The sequence below is a fragment of the Papaver somniferum genome, chromosome 4 (assembly GCF_003573695.1).
Source record: "Papaver somniferum cultivar HN1 chromosome 4, ASM357369v1, whole genome shotgun sequence".
NCBI lineage: Eukaryota > Viridiplantae > Streptophyta > Magnoliopsida > Ranunculales > Papaveraceae > Papaver > Papaver somniferum.
This window is the reverse complement of record NC_039361.1, coordinates 91,567,201-91,578,994: the sequence shown is the minus strand read 5'-3', so window position 1 is coordinate 91,578,994 and position 11,794 is coordinate 91,567,201. Positions and strand designations below refer to the sequence as shown.

General features: G+C 34.9%; 1 long non-coding RNA gene across 11 annotated transcripts; it reads right to left on the bottom strand.

Annotated features, from left to right (window-relative positions):
- Nucleotides 1-599: 599 nt before the first annotated feature.
- Nucleotides 600-10,907, bottom strand: LOC113276117. 11 transcript variants are annotated; one of them, XR_003324005.1, is made up of 13 exons: nucleotides 10,674-10,907; nucleotides 8,903-9,338; nucleotides 8,221-8,268; nucleotides 7,646-7,841; nucleotides 7,057-7,236; nucleotides 6,731-6,983; nucleotides 6,313-6,407; nucleotides 6,003-6,106; nucleotides 4,965-5,052; nucleotides 3,673-4,056; nucleotides 3,159-3,294; nucleotides 1,110-1,251; nucleotides 600-934 (listed from the first exon to the last, which is right to left on the bottom strand). It is a non-coding gene; the product is annotated as an uncharacterized LOC113276117 (long non-coding RNA). The 11 variants fall into 11 exon arrangements; XR_003324006.1 differs by lacking the exons at nucleotides 600-934; nucleotides 1,110-1,251 and adding an exon at nucleotides 2,781-2,929; XR_003324009.1 differs by lacking the exons at nucleotides 600-934; nucleotides 1,110-1,251 and adding an exon at nucleotides 7,351-7,397 and having other exon boundaries at nucleotides 3,032-3,294.
- Nucleotides 10,908-11,794: the final 887 nt, after the last annotated feature.

Below are 11,794 nucleotides of genomic sequence, written 5' to 3'. Positions count from 1 at the left end.
ATGTATTGATACTACATATCAAAAAATTGTTATGTATTGATACTACATATGTTACTACTAATACTAGTATAGTATAGTAAATTAGGTAACTACTTTACTAATTTGTTACTAATATACTACTAGTATAGTAAAGTAGTTACCTAATTTACTAGTAACAAATAAAAAATTAGTAAGATATTTTTGTTACTGCTAGTATGGTACATATTAATATGTGGTATCACCGTATTGATATTACTAGTATGTAGGAACATACTACTAGTAACATTTACATAGTTGATTAATTAGACCTGGAAGGGTATTTTAGGCATTTAGAAATTCACTTTATAATCTCCACGAAGTTTTTGGACTAGAGAGTAAATAATCATTACTAGGGAATAAATGTTTTTCACGGTTGGACTAGCCATTAACTGGGTCATGAAAAACTGGACTACACAGTAATTCCTACTCTAAATGTACGTCATTACACATTTCATTCTGCGAATTCTTATTTTATTTTATCGCAAATTTACAATAGCTAACATTTTCTCTTATTTGAGGCATTATTTTTCTCTTTGATGTGGGAGGAACCTTGTAATCATGAGGTAACCGAAACTCGTGGATGAAAGATAATTCACGAAGAAAAAAAACCTATACAAAATCCAATAAAAGATTCAAAGCCAATGACTACAAAGGATCTCTTACTCTCGCAACCTACCATGGATTCAAATAATATAGATTCCATAATCAGTTGATATTCTCAGGCGCTAAAATATTTTTTAAACATTCAAATGTAATGTACCCATCAAAAATTTAAGATGTTGATTCAGAAACGGGCACTGCTGTAGATGTTAGCAAAGATTACATACATATGTCAAGTACTTTTGGATCTCCAACTAAAGGATAGAAATCCAGCAATAAAGGTAAACTTCTTGGAGTTAACATGATGACCATAATCCTACATGAAAAAGGAATACCAACACCAACTAAATTAGTGAAATACACATGGATCATCTTGTATTTCTACTTTTTTCATGTACTGCTTCTCCCAAAGTGACGAATAAAAAAGCAAAGGGAAATTTTGAGATGTCATAAAAACTGACAACAAAAGGAAAAAAGTATAAGCTAACAACCTTTAGGCATTTACCAATTGCAATACATGACTGCATCTCATCGGGTTCTGACAATAAGCATCTCGATATTTAACATCCGACATATTTTCAAACTCAACAGTACCCTATGTTTCATGACACCCGTATGGTTCAACATTTTGAGCTGCATATCAAAAGAAAATAACTTATTACATCAATGGAAGGATTGCAGGAGTAAGGACTGAAAGCATACATACATACTTATGGTAATGATATGACTAAATGGTCTATCGCTTCTAAAATCCTGAACAGCCAAAGAATGTCAGACTCCAAATGAGAATAAATAACAACTTGCTTAAGAAGCTTTGAGATAATAAATGATCAGGTTATTGTACATACTTTTTGAGACTCATTGGCTAATCCGTCAGATATGAATTTGATACTTTGATTATTATAATATGATGAAGTATCCAATGATAATTGGAAATGCTGTCTCAGAATATGCACAACTCAAGATGCTAATGAAGACTAAATATATTTAGCAAGTATATTTGGGACCTTTAGAACCATAGAAACCTTTGAAGAAGAAGAAGAATAATACTCATATACAGAGATGGGAGACTCTTAGAAACTGAAAGCACACAAATTTCTTTGAAGTGTAAAATCGGAAGATGAAAGAGAAGAAAGTACTTGTAGGGACAAATTTAGTTTCCCAATTAAAAATGAATGAGAGTGAAATACTCCAGTCTCAGACATGCCCTCCTCTAATTTGAAGTGAATATTAGCTTTACAAAGAAGCCAAAACTCACCATCCCCGGCTCTATACACTCTTTCCTTCCTGTTCCCTCTCCGTGGAGTAGCGACGCGTTGGTTCTTATATAACTTATAAGAAGATAGAGCTTTGTGACACCACTATCAAGTTTGTAGAAAATGAGAGAATTCGGGTTTACTTAGTACTTACATCCCATCAAAACTGGTCTGGTGGAGGTGGTGAGAGACCAACTATTGATTCTTCATTCATTCCCATTCGAAAAACCCAGTTTACCTAATCATAATTCCAAATCATGTAATTTCAGCATGTTGGATTTATTCATACGCACCGGTGAGTTAATTGGTTGGATCCCAAACGGGAATATCAATGGTGTTCGATGGAGCCATTGAGATGCTCAGTGTTAAGGCAAACAATTAGGTGAATTTCTAAGATACCTACAAACGAATAGAGTATATATTCATGAAGCCTAAAATAATAAGACTGTGATATATTCATCATTAACTTGTATGTTCAACCAAAAGCAGTAAGACCATAAGAACTAAAGCAGTATGACAGTCGACACAACCTGGCGTGATTCAAACACGCAACCTTCTGACATGGAGTCAGACGCGCTACCATTGCGCCACAGATTCATACTTGTGGATGGGTCAGTTTAAACAGTGAGGGATTCCAGAAGGTCCAGCCATGAGATCGACATAACTTAAATGGTTATTTGACTTCTAGTTACATAGAATACATATATACTACATATGGAACTGAAATAGTAAAACTCCGAGAACATGGAAATGATGCAACTTTGTAAATATAGAAATGATAAAATTGATCTACCGACTTGCAGCTGGGGATCCTTGGTTAGAGTTCAGATTTCATGAAGAAATGTTTTGTGAAAGTAAAGTAATAGACATGTGCATCAATGTCTTTTACCTGTAGACGGTGAAATAAAAAAAAAAACTTACCCTTCACAGTTAGTAATTTACAAATAACATCATGCATTTAACAATACTTCAAGAAATACTTCGTTCTTTGAATCCGCAAGTCAGGTATTTAGCTGATTTAAGAAGTGTTATCTAACATGTAGAAGCTTCACATCCTGATCGATAATTCATACACCTCATGAGAAGTAATAAATCATTATAAAAAATTATGTCTGCATGGATGACTACTTTAGCAACTATTATAGATAGGTGAATGGAATCATCTTTCATTTATTCCATTTCCATCAAATGGTTTCGCCAATTAAGAACAATGAAATATCCATCTAAATTCCAGATATATTATTATAATAGATTGATAAGAGAGTTAAGGAACAAAAAGCTAACCAAGTTATTCATATTCTAGAGCAATAGACCTGCGGAAGGAGAAAAATAACATGCTGCTGAGTGAACTTCATGCAAGCATTCTCTCGAAAATTGGGCATATCTTTCAGCAAACCCAGCTTAATTGCAAGTAATTTACCTGGTTCAACATCTTCTGGAATTAAATCTTAATTCAAAGAAAAAAGAAGCTCAGCAAAACAAAGAAAGGATGACATAAACGCGAAAAAACACCTCTGAGAAAAGATAAGAAGTGATCAAGTTAGTTGCTTATAAAAATTCTATATGAGAGGCACCAGTTTTGACCAATGGTATATAAGGTTTACTTGGGCTCTAAAGCCGATTACAGAAGGTATGGGAGTGCTAAGAGTGGATTAAAGACTTTTGAGGGTTTTGTTCATCATAAGGGTTATATTCAGTCACGTCTGAGTATCTGACCATGTTGGATTAAACAACGGTGCACCACTACCTGTACATGGAGAAAAAGAAATTTTCAGTATACTGACGCTTTGTAACTTACCGAATTAAAATGAAGCAAATCCAGCTAACAGGTTGCTTTATGATAAATTTTCTTCTTGATTCAACTCCATGGACATGCTTCCATATTTCACATTCGCCTCTGATGAATGGAAACGACATCACCTAATCCAATCCTTAGGATTGATCAAACACAACACCTTTTCTTAACATATGCCCCGTTAAATATATTCTGGTGTATTTTTGCGAAGTCAGAAGTCTGTAAATTGCCTGCAAAATCTGGTTGCATAGTTTGCGGCAACAACCTGGCATCCTCGTCATTGAACCCGAATTCAAAGATCTCACTGGGACCCATATACTTCACAGAATCTTTTACACCAAAAGTATTTGTTGTAGTCAAGTGTGTTCTACAACCGTATCTGAATACCTAAGAGAATCATCCATGCTAACAAAGAATCACTCACAACTAAAACTTGGTGCATTAATGACATATTAATCAGGAAAAAAAGAAAGAAATTAACACTGATCATAAAAGTGATTCTTTATTTTTGTAGGTATTTTACTTGACCAATGTCTAAATTATAATAATTAAGTTAACTGTGGCCTGGATACTAAGAGTTCCATTTAAAACTTCCTATCATATCAGAAAAAGAGAAGTCCAACATCATTAGTTTGTCGCTTAAATTTTTTATATAAAAAATGCTAAAGATGCGGTAATACTCAAAACAAACAACCAACTATTACTAAAATAATAAAAGAATCCCAGGTCACATACACATTGAAGAATCCCAAATGAGATACAATAGCAAAATAACATATATTTTTAGAGGTTGTCTTTCATCCTAATTCAAACAATAACTGATTATTTACAATTGTTAATTAGATACAATACATAAGCCTAGCTAATTAAAACAATAATTTAATAGATTGAGAGAAATAATGGGAAAACCCGAATATCTCTTGATACATTGAAAGTGGTAGTCTATTGCCGTAAATCTTACCCACTGTCTAGTTAGTAGAAAACCAATCAAACAACACGAAGATCTTAATGAGAAGAGATCCATAATGAAAAAATCGTGATTAAGGAGTCAAGCAATCAAGAGGAAACATACCCATTCCCATTAGTAATAATATACCCATCAGCATAGTAATTGAATCCTAACTTAGTCAACACAGTTGAATCCTAACAAAGGTTTAGGTTGGGATAGCATGATAAGCATCAAAGACAGTATCTAAGATTTTACTGTTTTATAAAACGGTATCACTTATATACAAATAAACATATTATCCAGGGTCAGGATGGATTGAAATATAATATGTATTGAATTAGGTTACCTGATCATCAACAGTAAGGAAAAAAATACAATTCTGAACACCACTTAAGCCTTTGTTTCATCATGCTATTTAAAGGAATTAGCTCATCCTGCAAATATGATAACATAAGAATGTTTGTTTCTCATAGACGGTATCAAGAATATGAATGCAGCATAGTGATAATATACCCATCAGACGTGTATTTTTTTTGGTTTTATTTGTAAAACCAACTAACACTGAAGCCATAGTCCGAACTCTTTGTTCGTAAAATCTAATACTTAAAACCATTAGCTGGGTATTATGGTTGTTTGATTTCAAACTGGTGCAAGTATTACTGGGGTAAAGTCAATTCTTGGAGTTCTTGGAGTTGTTTGCACTACTGTTGGTGCTTGTGTACTCTTTAGCGGCAGTTGATAAACATTATTGATGCTAGAATACTGATGTTCATGGAATAACTCTCCACAAATACATAGGTAAAAACTTGATCATTCTTCCATGGATGATCAGACTGGTTTCTGTTCCACCCACTATCACTATTTTCTCACCTACAAAGTTTATGGACTATAAGCAAAGCCTTCAGATTTAGTAGCACGGACTCAAGGATATAATACTTTGTTTACTATGCATAGATCAGATATACATACTCAAGGATATAATACTGTCTACTAAATTTGATTGCGCATCTCAGGAATGTGGCGAAGATGAGAAATGTGTAAAACCCATCGATCAGAAACAACCCAGTTATTAATAAGATAATACAGAGTGAAGTTGCAAATGAGAGTAGTCTGCACCTCATCCATGATGAAGAAACACATAACAACTCGGGGCACAAAGTTGTGGTGTCAACGTATCTTCTTTCCAATATCAAATGGACAATAGTGGGTTCATAAAGCAGGCCAATAACAGTAACTATTAAGTTAACATGAAACTATAAACGTTATCAATTACAACTACAGCAATCCAGTGGCAATCGTTCTGTATCAAGTCCATTCAGAAAGCTGAAATGCATAAGATGAGTATCACAGCCTCGGAACAAACCATCCAAGGAATTTAAAGTACCTCATCAAGAAGTTATGTCGGTATCTGACCTGCCTCAACCGCAGCCAATGCTTCCACCTGATTCCCGTGTTGAAGAAGCCAAGCTAATAAGATCTTCCGCATCGCTACAAAGAATAATAAGAGCCGAGTTATTCAAATGAAGTACTTCAACAAAAAGGACCATAAAAAGGATAATCTTTCTGCCATTCAAACAATAATAACAGACACCGAAGCATTTGTAAAGATCAAAAATGATCATGTCACTGTCTTTAGCAGTTAGAAAATCCGTATTATTGAACACTAACGTTTCACATTGGTACCTTCGACTCACCTAGGCTTTGCAATGACGACATCCTTAGGAGACACAACGTAGTACATCGGTGCATCCCCAGCTAGCACCCCACTGACCATCTACATAGCTGTTACCTGCATTTCCATGCAAGCATTACAACTGCTAGCGTAAGGACCATATACCCATTTAGACAATGGTAACTCAAAATACTTGTAATATAGCAAGCTTAATACCAAGAAAGAAGCATGACCATGAGCGTAGTCCTTTACTAATGCTCAAAACCATGAACTAAGAGCATCAGTTGCAAGCTCATCATCTGTAGATGTGGCCATACGTATTTCTGGTCTTTGTACCCCTAATAAGCATGTGAAGAACAGCATACCAATGTTGGTATAGTGCTTGCACTTAAGTATTTATATCTGTTAGGCATTAGCACGTGAATGTGGTAAGGAATTACCTGGCGTGATAGACTGGTGCTACTAAATTCCTTTTCCCAATCTTTTTGAATATAAGCAAGGACAACCAAAGCATCACCGGTGCGATTCCTGAAATGGAATTACTGGTTTTTAAAGATGCCACAGTATCAACCTGCTTCGTACTGGAGAAGACCACATACTTTGTGTACCATTGATGCCTGTTTAAGTGCACCCCCTTATTGCAGCAATCATTACTGATGTAGTACCCCATCCAATAACCAAGAGAGTATCGTCCTAAAGGTACCAAGAACGCTGTTAGCATGAACTTACCACAAATATATTAATAATATGTGTACATTTTGCAGACCTGCCAATCTAGGTGAGGTAGCAAGACCTCAAGACGTAGGGTTCTTGTTGTCTCTCCATAAATGTGATGTGTTAATCATTTGTTGTGTCATATACTTTAATCCCAGGATAAATTATCCCATGCAATAAGGCTTGTTCCCCACGTTATACCATGTATTGGACCCTCACCCGAGTGTAAAACCTGCAACACAAAACCCCACTCAATTAATGATTAGCTTATCAATTTTTCAACAACAAAATGATATTCTGTGTTTAAGTGACACCCTCTAGATGCAGATAGACCTAGTAACGGTACCTAGCCATTTCTTTGCGTTCATAAGTAACTTCCCCGCTAACCACCAACTACAAATTACCGCTTGTAAAATTAGTGTCGTTCAGGGATGATGGTTAACATATAGTTATACAGATATGTTTATGATCATGAAGATAATCAACGTAGCAGGACATCTATACTTTTAATACTAAAAAGTGAACCCTAAGCTGTCTATATTCCAACTGTTGAAAAATGTAGATTAATTAACTAACAATGATATCAATGAGCTTTCTTTGTCAGACATGGTTGGCACGACGCATACACCCATTCACAGTACCTTGTATATGATGTAATAAAGGAGCATCAGCTGAACCAACCCATTTTCACAGTGCATACCCCTTCTAAAGAAGCTGAAGATGTCTCCCTCAAACGCTCCGTCATTTTTTCCACTGGACCTCACCCCACAGCCCTTGCAGTTGAGGAGCAATCGTCCAAATTGAGATCTCCAGATAACATAGAGCAAATATCCATGCCTAAGCTCCAGAATCAACCGATAAATCAATAGAAGTAACCGACGCATACATTTAAGAAAGCAAATATTTTCATAATATCAAAGTATATTTTAAATGACAAACTCAGGACAGTAACCCCGAAACCTAATATCAATAATTCATTAAGTAATTGCTTTCAGACCTCTACCCTCTCCCACTACTTATCTGAGATTGTACAAATAGTATCCTAGTCTAATCGGGAGTTCCAGTGAATGGCTACAATTTAACCATGCATGGATGCACCTATACAACAGTTAGTAGTATATCTGCTTGTATATGAAATTGCGGAGCCGGAGACCTTAAGATGAAAAGATGAGTGACGAAGAGATTGGGAAAATATGAAGCCAAAAGATTTTCTTACATGGAGAGATTCCATTTGTTGCAATTCCGCAACTTCTTTCAGAGCGTTCTGTACATAAAAGAAGATCCATTGGTTAGTATGAATTTATGATGCCTTATGTTTTGCATAGGTTCTTAACTGTAAGTATACTTAGATCTGCGTAGATCAATCCGTTACTATAATTTGTCCGTAAGAGCATAAACCGCCCTCTCAATCATAAGTTTGAAATTTTCAAGTTCAATATATTATAAATTTTCAAGTTCAATATATTCAAGTTCGATCATGAGAGGATTTCATGGATAGATACTTTTAAATTGGTGGTTCCATCAATAGAACCACGAATAATCCAGAAGACGAAAGTAGAGAACAAATCAATGGATAATATCCACACACCAATCAAGATTAATCACTGACGTTTCTGTGGATTCACAGATCCCCATTCATAGGTCCGAGATCCACATCTATGAATTGAAAGGGCCGAGATAACCTTTCAATATTTCCACACTTACAACCTCACTGGTTGTAATTATGAATAAGTTAAAACGAACTAAACTTTCAATGCTTATTACATAATGGTTCTTTTGTAAGAATCAAATCCATGAACCATTTTCTTTGAGAGTCATCTAGCTAGTATCAACGATGATATATGAATGTGGATACATAGAAAATACACCTAGCTGACTCAAGTTTGTAGACTACTTACATGACACCTCATGATCAGAATGCAACTTTGGAGGCACCGGGATACTGCTCGATATTCCTGAGAATTGTTGTTTTCGCAAGTTCCCACGTACTTGTACTGGTAGCTGGCGGTGTATACAAAGGTGATCCATGGTACTTCTTAAAAATTTTGTGTGATACAGAATTCATCATCTCAGTCATGAAATAAAATTTTAAATTAGTAAAACACCGGTAAAGGAAGATACTTGTTAAGTAACATTCTGTAAAACTGCAACAGAATTCGAAACAATTGATCTTTAACTGGAGCACTAAAAAAAAGTTGTTTGAATTTTTGTTCGGATAAAATATGATATAGACAAGGCATTTCTGGTTTACCATAGTTAATCTTTGGAAGCCAATTCTGATTTTGCTCAGCTTGGTGTACAACAACCCCCATCTCCATTCCACTTGCAATATACCTGAATAACATTAATTTATACATATTAGAATAATTTTGAAAATACCTCTAGTCTCACCTTAGCTATTAATTTGAGATAAAACCAACTATTCACTTTAAGACCGTTGGTTCTCATTTAAATGTCACAAAGATAATTTTTTGGTAAAGCTAAATTAATTCATTTGAAACAATTTCAATTGTTAGTGTCTGTGTCTTCACTGGACCTTCCTGGTTGACATTCACAGTCTTTGTATAGTTAGTATGGATCAAAGAATATCCAAATACTTCCACCAAATTTAACTATCTAACTGTATAATTTAGACATTTTGTGCACAAAAGTACACCAGCAGGAGCGAGATTGAAACCCCACATTTAAGAGGATCCTCTAGGCATCATTGTACGCTGCTGAAACCATAGAAAAATACTTTTCTTTCCTCTCTGAACTTCGGTCACTGTTTGTGCAGACGTCATCTAACTCATTAGTTACCCGTTAAGATCATACACAATAAACCCTTCCATTTTTAGACTGGTCCTCACAAAATCATAATTAGAGCTTGAAATCCAAAATTTGGGAGTTCACGAATGAACAATGCATGAGATCGGTTAGCCAAGTCCTAAAACGCTCAGCCATGTGGCTGATAATTACGGAAGTAGGTTGTTATTTCTTATGGGTACCAAATGCAAACAACTATTAAACAGTGGCAATTTTATTTGTATTCTTATTTTAAGCCAATGGCTTTTACAGTATCATAATGCGATCGCCAAGCATATCCGAAGGTGTAGCCGAAGGATTGGATTACCAATGTTCTTACTTCATTGCATTCAAAACTGTGGTTCATACCTAGACCTTTAGCAGTATACAAAAAAAATAGACGAAACTAACCATTAGGAAGACAAAAAATAACTGCAGATGCAAAAAAAAATTCATTTATCTTACTGATTAATCTAAATAATCCAGTGAAATAAGCTATGGGTTTTACTTAGTTTCTGTTTTTGGATCTTGCTTATCGTATCTGATTTTTTTCCTTCCTTCTATAATTCATAACAAAAAAGAAAAGAACAAAAACAAAATCACAGTACCAAGGTGTTATTGGGTTCAAAGTCGTGTCAAAAATAACAAACTAAACCGATCAAAATTACACAACTTCTATCCCTAGAGCAGTCTCCTTTGCTAAGCAAACCTCAAAAAATAAATCAAAATCTTACAACTAATTGAAGCTCGAAATATTGTCGACCCATGTCTGACAATTTCTGGTGATAAATCAGAACTAACCTATTTTTTCAAACAAAAAAAATGCAATTACTTACTGAATTGATTTTTAAATTAGGGTTTTAGAAGAGATACTGAAATATATACCTCCTAATCTTGAGCTAGGTTGCTGATTACTTCTTCATTGGATGAAATTGTTTCGTCTACCAACTTGGTTATAATCGCGAAATCGTAATCGACCTAAACCAATGCTTCACTTACTCTGAAATCCATGGGGTCAATGATAGCACCTATGCTAACTGTTATATTTTCTTTGTGTGCTGCCGAAATTGGGAAAACACTGATAAAGGGAGAGAGGTTTAGGGCAGAAAGAGATTCGGGAACGATGAATACAGAATTTTTACTGTTTTGGACTGTATACTGTATATATATATCTATGTAACAGGTGTTTTAAAACAAATTGGTAGCCGTCCAATGACTACTCCATCCGGAAGTTTCCGACCTTCCGATCGGGTCAATACGAAACGTCGTCCGTCTGATAGTTTTTGTCATCATGGAGACAAACAGCATATCTTTTTTATAACAATGATATATATATTATTAAAGAGTTCGTACAAACCACACCACCATGAAAGATAGATTGATATATTAGACGAAGAAAATTAGTTTCAATAAGAACAATACCGAGAGGATTAAAACAATTCCAAAGATAGTAATGGTTGTACCAAGAAATCTAAGGATCACCATAACTATTGATGGTGTGTGTAAGGTTCCTGGCATGCCTCTGTTAGCTGAAGTTCAAGTTCATGTTGAAAAACTTACTCTTCCTGCTTCTGTTGAAATGGATGGTGTCCATGCTCACATTCCTTCGAATGAGCGTGTTGGTGAAACTGTGTCTGGCACACCAGAAATACCCAGGGAGACACCTCTAAAAGAAAAGGAACTTGACGCTGCAGCACGAGTACCAGATGCGATGGTTTTAGTTGAGCAGATTATCGACACGAGTACCAGATGCAATGGTTTTAGTTGAGCAGATTATCAAAGAAACTCTCGAATAATGTGGTTTTTGTTTTTAGAAATTTTTTTATTTTGATTAATTTTTTTTTAAAAAAATACTGAAGATGTTGGTATTATTTTGCTTCGTTTAGTTTTAGAATGAATAATATAAAAATATTGGTTCTTTAATATATGTTTATTGTGTTCAAATTCTTTGCTTGACATTTGTTTGTTAATCAATCAATTTTAATTAACTCGTCGAGTCAACACAA